Source organism: Triticum dicoccoides, chromosome 2B (genome assembly GCF_002162155.2).
Source record: "Triticum dicoccoides isolate Atlit2015 ecotype Zavitan chromosome 2B, WEW_v2.0, whole genome shotgun sequence".
Classification (NCBI taxonomy): domain Eukaryota; kingdom Viridiplantae; phylum Streptophyta; class Magnoliopsida; order Poales; family Poaceae; genus Triticum; species Triticum dicoccoides.
The window spans coordinates 578648703-578660479 of record NC_041383.1 but is presented as its reverse complement, the minus strand read 5'-3'; the positions used below and the strand labels follow the sequence as shown (position 1 = coordinate 578660479).

Below are 11777 nucleotides of genomic sequence, written 5' to 3'. Positions count from 1 at the left end.
TGACCCCTCGTTTATTGTTAACCTGGCATAACAATTTCTTCCCTTCAAAACAGTTCCAAATGACATATATAAACATGATTTCCCTTCAAAGCCTTGCCTAGATCCAGCGAAAAGGAAGCAAGACCACCACCTTTTATTGAACGTGATAACCGCATTACCCATGTGTAAAACTCCAATAGGGAAGGTATACTACTAGACTCGTAGTTTGTACTTGCGGTTATGTTTGTGGCAAAAAGCTATGCTTGGAAGGTAAACACGCACAAGCATGGAAACCCAAGATGGCAATTTTGCCCATGGGTATTCTGCAAGTTTTCCCCATGGGTAGAGTATGGGTACGATTCTCTGCCCTTGGCCTTGGTAACTTAGTCAGACAATCTCCAACGGCGTCGCCCACTCCCTCGTGCTCATCCGAACCGGGCTTTCTAGACAAAAAAGGCCTCCAACGGGCTCCCTACTCCGGCCCTATCCGTCTTATAGTTTGAAATCCCCTACTGTAGTGTCAAATGAAGGGGAGTAGGGGAGTCCGATCTGTCCGCCACGTAGGACACGTACACCGGAACCCCTCCCCGTCCCCACTCCACCCTTCTCCACTCTATTTGCTCGTGTCCCACCTTTCACTTCGGCAGCCATCGCTGTAACCCCACCCCGACGGCCGCTACCACTCCTAGCTCGATCGCCGCGCTCCCACATTGACTCGAGCCCGCTGCCCCATTCCATCCTCCACATGGATCTATCCAGCCACACGGATGTGTCCGACATGGACTCCAAGATGTTCGAGGCACTGCCGGCCATGCTCGGGATGAATTTGGAGAGCCTAGCACGCAAAAAGCACAACACCAAGCAAAAGGCTCAAGCGGCAGCTTCTCTAGCTCGCGTCCATGCCATGCTCGTACCTGCACTTGCACTTCCGGTCGCCCAAAGAAGGAATAGATGAAATTGAGAAGGAGAGATGGCAAGTGCCAAAAGAGATAGAATGAAGGAAGAAAAGAAGGACGGAAGGTTCAACACATTCATGGAGATACAAACAATGATTGTTGAAATTGAGAACGGGGAGGATTGCACTTGAAAGAGAGGAAGTCGGACTGGCAAGGTTCATCGAGGAGTCGAGGGTCATGTTCACCGACACTACCATCATGGATGCCGATGCGCTCAAGTGGGTTCCGCCGGATGCCTAGCAACATCAATGCACGCCATGAAAATGACGATGTACATTGTTTCATTCGGTTTGTTTAATCTGAATCATGAACTTTGATTGAGTTGTTTGTCATGCGTAATTTATCTTAAAATTGTTTGTCATGATATATCTACCATTGAATTGTTCTTGATTGTTGCAAATGGATGAAAATTTGAGTTTGAGAAAACGAGGGCAGGGGGATTTGGGGCGTTGTTGTTTACCACTTTGTCCCCTTGGGGGACACCATTTGACCAACGCCCTTGGAGATCCCCTTAGTCATGGGTTGGACATGTGTCTAATTTGTTTGCAACCAGTTACACGGGTAATATTTTAGTAAATATTTTTTGTTTCATATGACATGCGGGCCATCATGGATGTATCACATATATTTGTGAACCTTGACTCATATGGTACTATTTGTACATGTCGAGATGACCTGATAGGTACCAACGAACATGGATACCCATCGGGTTTAGGCATAGTCGCATAGGCATAATTGTCTCGCCATGAGTGGGCGATGAGCACCCTTGTGGGCATGGGTTTGATATTGCTCGTTGTGCCAATTCCTGTGCGTGCTCTACTCGTTTAGCTGCAAACATGTATTTTTTATTGACATACGGAACTAGGTCGTTCTTGTGATGTCTCCACACAATGTCATGTGACTAGGCTACTAACTCCACAGGCATATCATGTACTATGCTCCTTACCATCTGCAGTGACAATGCTCTCCCTATCTCGTCTGTGTCATTGCCTCACTTAGGCATTGTTGATTCCTAGAACCATGAATCCACAATGACTTCACTTGTTTATTTCTATGCGGCATTTTTGCATTGTAAGTGAACGACCAAGTTTTTCTTCAGAGCCCAACATATGTGATTTCTAGAACCCTTGCATTCAATTTTAGTTGTGTTGTTCTTGGGTAAACGGGCTTCAAGGCATGCCCATTGGCAGTGGGCACCTCCCGTTGATAAGCATGTTAAGTGTCTATGCTTGTTTGTGGAATGCATGACTGACACTTTCATGTTGTCGATGTTTGCAACATGAAAGTGGTTAGGATAATTTCCGATCGAAACCGTTTCCGAATCCGTTCTCGTATGATACGGTAAGAACCTTTTGACATCCCAACACAATCCGGTCTGAATCCGAGTACTAATATACGAGGCCGTAGGATAATCTGTTTTTCCTAGTCGGATAATCCGACCTTCTAAATATGGATATACGATTTATGCATGAACAAGTTTTAAGTATTAAATAGCAATATGTGAATGTTATCTCTGCTTATGAGACGAGACATGCTCTTTAGTGATCTATTTGGCTTATTTTAGTGCTTTATGTGTGTTTAAAGTGTATAAGTATTAATACTTGCTCATTGTTTATTTATAACTTTAGGGCAAAGCATTTATATATTTCTTGTATATGCATGTGGTATATGACCGTTTTTGTCCGGGTCCATTCCGTTACCTTACCATGTTTTAATCTCCATAATCCACTATTTGAATTCGCATCAGCGCCGCTTCCGAATCCGACAATAAATATGCAATAGGATAAGGTATGAGCATTATCCATCCGAATCCGATCCGGTTTCATCCCTACTAAGAACAACAATACAAGGAATGTACGTCACCTTAGGTTACCAGATGGACACAAGACATAAGCTTTACCTAGGCAAGGGCCCGGTTTGGGCCCTTTCATGACGAACAATAACCCTACTCCTGTCTATATAGGATTTATATCCAATAGAAATTACAACCGGGTGCATAATACCGTGTCCGGCGAGTCGGAGGCCAAGTTGCCGAAGTTGAAGGTGGACGACCTAGACGGAATGTCTAGATCAGATATGCTAACTAGCTATTATATGCTTCTAGGGTTTCTGGACGAAAGAGTCCGTGTTCCTGCGAGTCGAAAAAGTCCATGATCTTAGTCGGTGGCCACCTTCCTTCTTCTCCATCATCTTGATGCACACGCCTTGGACTCCCTATTTGGTAGTTGTATGACTCCATTTCAGGGCGCCTTGGACTCCCTATTTGGTAACTGGATACAGGAAGTCATGGCATTGTACTCCCATATTTTTCCTATTCCTGTGTTTTTTCATGGTGCTTTTTGAATCCTGCTAATCATAGGGGCCTAATGTATATATTCCCATATTTTGTTCTTCCACGAGGCCTATGATGGCAGGAATGCGGCCTTCCCTTGGTAGCACTAGAAGTTTAGGGTATGGTAGCTTCGACAAGCTAAAAGAAAATGCAACAGTGGCAACCTTATATCGAGGGGAATCGTTAAGAGGTATATAGAGGAGCATGCGGGATCGGCAGTGGCACGGGACGACGGTTTGTTGTTGGTTTGGGGTATGGGCTCATTTTTTTGTTTAATATATGTGGTGGACTAAGCAGCACGCAATTGTACATGGGAAAGTAGCCGTTGCTTTTTTGGCACTGAGGTAAAAACCTAGCCTCCTACATTGGCAAGAGTATATTCTTAAGACTAGCTTCACTAAATTCTCTCTTGCTGATTATGCCATATATGTCTTGGCGCTAATAAACAAGTAGGAAGAGTAAACTGCACAGTAGGTTCGCAAACTTGCTTTGTTGGATCAGTTTAGTCCAATAATTTGCAAAATGCGAATTCAACAGCCTAAACATGGCAAAGTGCTGATATGTTGAATGAGGGAGAGAGAACGGCTGAGAAATAGAGGAAGAGGTGATGTTTTTATTTTGGGCAAATGTCAGCTTTAGCTAGTTTTTTGTCTTACGTGGCTTGCTTGTTGGTGGAATTGGACCAAAGATGCACCACTGTCAATTTTAGCATGCCCACTTCTTTAGAATGTCTGTTATTAAGTTCAGGTTTGTGTATTTATCTGACTGTTGTTTAGCTGATTTTTTAATGTTTTAACCTGGACAACATAAGTTGGGCACCTCTTGTGGTGCTTTCAAGCAATCAACTTCCGATTTAAGCACCAAATGGTCCAAAATCAATATGTTTTACTTTTATGATGATGGTGTAGTTTTACATGAAAAAAAAAACTAATCTGACGATACATGAAAGATTAGTTTTACTTACGTGAATAGTAGCATTTGTCCTCTTTTCTTCTGACTTTTTAGTTATCGTTGTCATATTTCTCAGTTTAATTACTCTTGAAGTATGAATTTAAGAGTGAAATTTTGTTATACAGGAGTGAACCGCTATAGTGCAGGAGTTCACCACAGGTAGTGATTGTGTAGCGTATGTTGTAACCTGGTCATAGTAGTAGCAGTAAAATACCTGTCAAATTGTTTTATTTTTGCAAACACAAATTGTTTTGCTTTTAAGGATAAATCATCTTGTTCATGTTGGCTTGGATAAGAGCATTAATTATTTCTTCACTTGCTGGACTCATTGGCATGGATAAGAGCATCAAATCAGTGTAGCAGCCTCTTTCTGGAATCAACTGCCTTATGACCAGAAGTTCACATTTTCTTTTCTAATCTTTGGCTAGCTATAAACTGTCCTTGGTTCCTCTGCAGAAACGAGCCAGACAGAGAAGCTGCAGGATGAGGTTTCAAAGTGGGATATCTCCAAAGTGGAACGTGGATGGAAGTAGATGTTGTTTTGCACCAGGTGGTTGTATGGTAGTAGATGTTTCCTGGAAGTATAGCATTGTACTGTTGTACGAGTACTTATGGAAGAGCAGTTTCGAGATAGCTGTAATGCTGTACTTCGCATTAACTGGAGTAGTCTGTTGCCTTTTCTTCTGCAGTGTTTGTTTGACTGTTGATGGAAAGGAATAGGGAGATTCCCTTTCTCGCTCAAATATAAAAGCTTCTGAAAAACCGAGGTAGATTCAGGAATACAGTAATCTATTTTGCCAGGTAGAATGCCCAAATAGGTTTTGATACCCCCCATATTTTCAGTTTTTATTAGGGGCTCATTTGACGACCCATTAAGAGCACCGCCAGTGTTGCACAGAACTGGGACAGACCATCTACTAACCATGTTTTGGGAAGAGCACTCCTGTTGTGGAACCAGCTCGCCACTCTTGTAAATCGAGTGTCAGTCTGAAATGGGATGTTTTCAAAATTTCCCTAGAATCACACCGATTTCGATGGAGCTGTTGCCTTGTTACGCCATCCTGTTTTACCGACAGACCACCCGTTCGATGGACAGTGTGCAAGATGATCTGTCCCTTTCCACATGGAAGTGAACTCTCGGTTTGTTTTTATAAACAAATCTGAAACGACAAGGAACGCATCGTCCTTCGTTGCCAGCCCGGTTGCTGAACGCATCAAATAATTCTGCCTGAATAGGACTCGAGCCGTCAGGCTGATCTCAGCCATAAAGCCGCTCAAAAAATTTAGTTGAGTCATCTTCACTGGTGGGTTGGTCTGGCCGGTCCTTGTTCTTTTTTTTTTGTGCGTACAGTATTCATCAATGGTTAATGGTGCATCCGCTCTTCCCCGAGTTGCATGCGCATGTACTCATGTACTACTACCAACAGTTCTATCCAATGATTGATCTTAGGGGGCGGCTGGATAGGGCACAAAATTTGTTGGGCTCCATGTTCAGCGCCCGCTGGATGTGACTGACCGCACTCACAACACGTACACCTACTCCACCCACGTTGGATTGCTAGGAAGATCAAAGCCTATGTGGATATGAAATGCAGCAGTCGTTTAGGCCTGAGTCACCAGCATGCAACACGCATGAGACCATAGGTTCCATTTGCCAAATGGCCTCTGCCGTCGGAGGGCCATGTGATGGTGATATGCTTCATGTTGAATGGGGCGCTGGAACGGTGATGTCTGACCGGTTTAATTCCGGGCGAAGTCCCGTGCCTTCGAGTTTCGACCATGTCTCTGATCCGGAGTTAGCCGAGACGTTGTCAGCTACTCCCTTACAAAAGCGTTTAGATCACTACTTTAGTGATCTTAAAGTTCTTATAATACTTTATGGAGGGAGTATATGCTATGACAATAGTCCCCTTTTCCGAATTGTTAAGGAGTTCCTCTAATTTCATTTCTTGGAATGAAACTGATACTAACACAAGTAGTGTGGTGTGGACCATTTCCCAGAACGGTTTCAAAGTTTAAAACAGCCGCATACCAGGACCAAATAATTACTACTCCCTCCGTAAAGAAATATAAGAGCATTACAGAGGGAGTACTACAATATTTCTTCCTAATCACATCTTGTCAAAAACCATCGCCATTCTCCAACTTCCATGATCACTTACTTAGAATGCAAACATTCACAGTATGCAAATCAACTATACCTAGTCCACCTTAATCTAAAGCTTGACAAACTTCAGACCATCTTCTTGCCACACCAATCTTTTCATGAAAAGCCCTATTTTATGTAGAGGCGCTTTAGGAATAGTAAACATTGACATGATGTGATAGAGATATTACTCAGACATGATTTAATAAGAATGATTTTACCCCCATAATCTTAAACTCTACCTTGCTAAGTATCTAATCTACCCTCAAGCCTATCCTGAAAATTTACTCTAGTAATTGTTCCTCGACTTAGAAGTATGAATGGGAGTTTCCAAATATTTATGGGCAAAGTCCCATCAGTATACAAGTAAAAATAAACATATCAATACCATTACTAACAATCCCAAAACAACAAATGTCACTTAGCCTTCAAACCAGACAGATGCGCAAAAATAGAAACCACCAATTAAATTATAATTTGCTTTTTCAAAATCTACTTTAACACCACATTATCTTCTAATAATTTAATGCAAAGCTTCACGCAGAACAATAACCCCATCTAAGATGTATCTACCTCTTATGAATACAGTTTGAACATGAGCTACCATTTTAGGAGCCAAAGTAAAAGTTCTATTATTCACTACTTTAATAATCCATTTAAACAGAACATTAGTTAAACAAATGGGTATGTACAATAGTTAAAGTGTTGAACAACACATGAATCAACATCTTGACATTTAGGTAGCAACGTCAACATGCCTTTGATGGGAAACATAGTAGAAAACAAAGAAATTCGCCCCACGATCACCCCGGAACAATATGAAGGTGCATAACGGGTTGAGATCAATGATCGTTACCGACTCTGGGAGTGCTGCGGAAGTAGACGAGTCGGTGTAGATCGTACTTCGAGTCCCTCGAATGTTGATGATGATCCCGTGAACCGCCCACGAACGAAAGACCGAAAGCACGACCCCTCTACTTGGTTGCACGTGTCGATCTTCACGATCCGGCAGCACTTCGCCGTCCAGAGCTAATCGTCGCCGGAGAATTAGAGGGAGGAGATTAGAACCACACGGGGCTTCTAATTATGAGGATTAGAGGTGGCTAGGGCTCGCTTTAATTACTGAACTAAGACCAACTAGAACATGCACTAGATCAACTAGAGGAGGCTCCAAAACTTGTGCGTCCATAGGGTGGAAATCCTCTAGTAGATATAGGTTAGAGAGGAAGGAGAGGGCAGCCACCAAAGGGGCAAAGTCCCCCTTGGGGCGCCGGCCTAGGGAGAGGGAGTAGGACTCCCTCCCCTAGTCTAGTTCGGCCTCCACAAGGAAAGGGGGGGGGCACCCTACTTGGGCCCTTGTGGCCCAACTTGCCTTCCACCTCTTGGCCTTTTAAGGCCCATTGATATTTAAATTAAATATAAAATGTTCTAAACATTTTCAGAGCCTTATATATATAATTTAACATCCCCGGAAACATTTTCCACCTATATATAATTAATTGGCAATGATCTGCTGAGTGTTAGTAGGATGGGAGTGATAAGAATATATTTGTGGAATTGTTTCATTAATATAAGGAATAGTTTCGAGAGGTTCCGACAATGTTTCGGGGTCACCGGAAGGGTTTCGGTGAATATCAATGTTTCTGGGATTCCCTTAAGCTTGTGACCCCGTAGGTTCGGTAAATCATAGACATGAACGAAACCCCTTCGTTCAATGATCGATAGCAGAACCGTGGGCATCCATATCGGTCCCTATGATTACACGAATGATATTCGAGCGAACCTTTGGTTATCATGTGATGTTCCATTTGCTTCGTGATACTTTACAAAACCCGGTGTGCATCGGCATCCTCCAGAGTCATCACCATGCTCACTATACCGTTGCTCCTGTTACCGGTTTTGTTCTTCTTTCTCGTTCACGTGTTTCGGCATCCCCGTGACGTTGTCACCAGTGCCTGGCGAGACGATGATGGATGTTGTCACACTAAGAGGGCCCTAAGATTATCTCTCCATTGTCGGAGGAGCAAATCCCACTCTTGAGCTATCCGGTCACTTGTCAAACTTTTCGATGAGCCTGAAAGTTGTCATTATGATCACCTTGTTACAGATGACGTTTTAGTAACCCCAAAGCCCACCGTCCGGTAGGAAGTGACCGAGACACTCCCATGGTCTGAGGAACTAAAACACACGCTAACACTTCGTGTTATAACATATGATTTCAGACGATATGATCACATAATATAATAGACAAGTATTGGGTCGATTCAATATGATCGTTCTTCTAACGTCATACCCTCAATCTTGTTTTAGGACTATCGTTACACTTATCGATATCCTAAGATCCGGAAAACGTGATCACCAACAACACTTGAGCCGGTCTTAGAGGCGAGACCGGGAACCTATTGTTTACCATTTATCATTTCACACGTGCATATGAGTTTTCCACTGAATCACATATTCCAGGATCATACCACTTATAGCATGAAATATAAACTATGAATAATGGAAATATAATAATACAATATTATTGCCTCTAGGGCATATTTCCAACAGTCGCCCACCTGCACTAGAGTCAATAATCTAGTTAGCACTTTTAACTTTTACACCAAAGGAAATCCGGTGTCAGTCCATGCTTTGCTTTTGGTATAGACTTTGTCCTATCAAATCTGACAACTTCAGATTTGCGTGTATCATTTGCATTTCTATGCATTTATCATGCTTTCACAAGAATTCATAATTTGTGTAAAACTGGCTCTGTATATATATTTAATCATTGGTAGAACCATTGATTCCTTAGACTGAGTTATGGAACCACTACTAATAATAATCTTCCAATGATACAATCATCTAGAAACCATACCAAGCTCATAAATGAACTTCTGATTCATCACCCTTCATTTTTTGCTTCTAAAGCAATAATATACTTAGCCTTTTGTTATAAAATTCACCATACTAAATTTCTTGGACCAATTCCAACTTACCGTGCCACCATAAATCACTTTTAATTTGAAATCGAAAAATCACTTGGAGCACAAATGAAGATTTTTTCGATGTACTACTTACAACGAGCCTTCATTGTTGTAACTCCTTACAACAATCTCTTCATTTTCTCCATGTGTGAGAAACATGTCGTTATTCCTTAACGACATTTTCACTGTTATCCTATGATCAACAATTTGACCATACTAGTAACTTTTACTTACAACTAACTTAGAGTACTGGAAATATTTGGTTGTTTACATACCATGGAATACAAGTGTGGTTGAAATCATATTTCGCTCATCAGTATTTCAGGATACCGACTCCTTCCATGTGACATTGTCAAGAAACTCTTCTTGAAATTTTTCATACTAAACTGCTCATGAAGGACTTGCCTCACTTGGGTAGATCTTCACGAAGTAGGCGATCTCCTTACCCTTACAAACTCCTTGGTTCAACTCCATAATCTTGACGGAGGCTCCCAAGTGACATCTAACCAATCTAGGAGATACCACTCTCCAAAAGGTAATAAATGGTGTGTTGATGATGAAATCCTTGCTCTTGTGCTTCAAGTGATAGTCTCCCCAATACTCAACTCTCTCTCACAGATTTGGATCTGGTGGAAAGATGATTTGAGTGGAAAGAAACTTGGGGAAGGCTAGATATCAAGATTCTTGTGGTTGGATTGGAATGTCTTGGTCTCAACACATGAGTAGGTGGTTCTCTCTCAGAAAATGAGTAGTGGAAGTGTAGGCACGTTTCTGATGGCTCTCTCTCAAATGGAGAAGGGGGTGGAGGGGTATAATGGTATATATAGCCTCCACACAAAATCTAGCCGTTACACACATTTTACCAAACTCGATGAGACCAAATAGTGAAACTCAGCGAGACCGATTCAGTTCAAAACGTGAACATTAGGTTTTGGTGGGACCGACGAGATTAACTCGATGGGACCGATGTGCTAGGGCTAGGGCAAGCCTCATCTCGGTGAGACCGATCGCATGAACTCGGTGAGACCGATTTCAGCAATTTGATCAAAACAGAGAGTTGGTCAAGCAAACTCGGTGGGACAGATTGCACATTTTGGTGGGATTGAAATAATTGCAATAGGCAACAAAGAGTTTACAAGGCGATCTTGGTGAGACCGAGATCCATATCAGTGTGAACGAATTGATTAGGGTTTCTGGCAGTGGATATGTCAGTGAACTCGGTGGCGCCGGATGGATCAAATCAGTGGGGCCGAGTTTGACTTTAGGTTTAGGACATGTGTGGAAATGAGAAAGTGGTTGAGGGTTTTGGAGCATATCACAAAGCATTTTGAGCAAGCAAGCCATTAAACAACACCTCATCCCCTTTTAATAGCATTGGCTTTTCCTATGGACTCAATGTGATCTTGGATCACTAAAATGAAAATGAAGAGTCTTGAGATCTTGCTAATATGTGTCCTTAGCATTTTGAGGGGGTTCCACATCCTCTTTGTCCTACCACTCCATTGTTGAATTCATCTGAAATGTACTTGATAAAAACATTAGTCCAACAAGAGATATGTTGACATTAATTACCAAAATCACCCAGGGAGCACTTGTGCTTTCAGGTCTGCTCACCGACCGCCCTCGCAACGTGCAGGTGTGCAACAGGCGATGGGTCCAGACCCCTGCGCGCATAGGATTTAGACCGGTGTGCTGACCTCTCTGTTAGCTCTAGGTAGGGTTGTGACGTGTTGATCTTCCGAGGCCGGGCATGACCCAGGAAAGTGTGTCCGGCTGCTACCTCTTGAGCACTACGTTGGATTTCCCCGAAGAGGAGAGGATGATGCAGCAAAGTAGCATAAGTATTTCCCTCAGTTTTTGAGAACCAAGGTATCAATCCAGTAGGAGACCACGCACAAGTCCCTCGTACCTACACAAAATGATAGCTACTTGCAACCAACGCGATTAGGGGTTGTCAATCCCTTCATGGTCACTTACGAGGGTGAGATCTGATAGAGATGATAAATAATATTTTTGGTATTTTTGATATAGAGATGCAAAGTGAAAAGTAAAAAGCAAAGTAAAAACAAAGCAAACAATAAAGTGATGGAGATTGATATGATGAGAATAGACCCGGGGGCCATAGGTTTCACTAGTGGCTTCTCTCAAGAGCATAGATATTCTATGGTGGGTGAACAAATTACTGTTGAGCAATTGACAGAATTGAGCATAATTATGAGTATATCTAGGTATGATCATGTATATAGGCATCACGTCCGAGACAAGTAGATCGAAATGATTCTGCATCTACTACTATTACTCCACTCATCGACCGTTATCCAGCATGCATCTAGAGTATTAAGTTAAAAACAGAGTAACGCCTTAAGCAAGATGACATGATGTAGAGGGATAAATTCATGCAATATAATAAAACCCCATCTTGTTATCCTTAATGGCAACAATAC

At 42.3% G+C, this 11777-nt stretch overlaps 1 protein-coding gene across 2 annotated transcripts in view; it reads left to right on the top strand.

Moving 5' to 3' along the window:
* The window catches only part of LOC119364979 (pentatricopeptide repeat-containing protein At1g77360, mitochondrial-like), a 7226-nt gene extending 2301 nt beyond the window's left edge, over positions 1-4925 (top strand). The window contains exons 2-3 of one of the 2 annotated variants that reach the window (XR_005175259.1): positions 4344-4377; positions 4675-4925. The gene's annotated coding sequence lies outside the window, so the exon portion shown is untranslated. The remainder of the gene's footprint in view (positions 1-4343; positions 4378-4674) is intronic. The other variant, XM_037630555.1, reaches the window with a different exon arrangement.
* The last annotated feature ends 6852 nt before the right edge of the window (positions 4926-11777 follow it).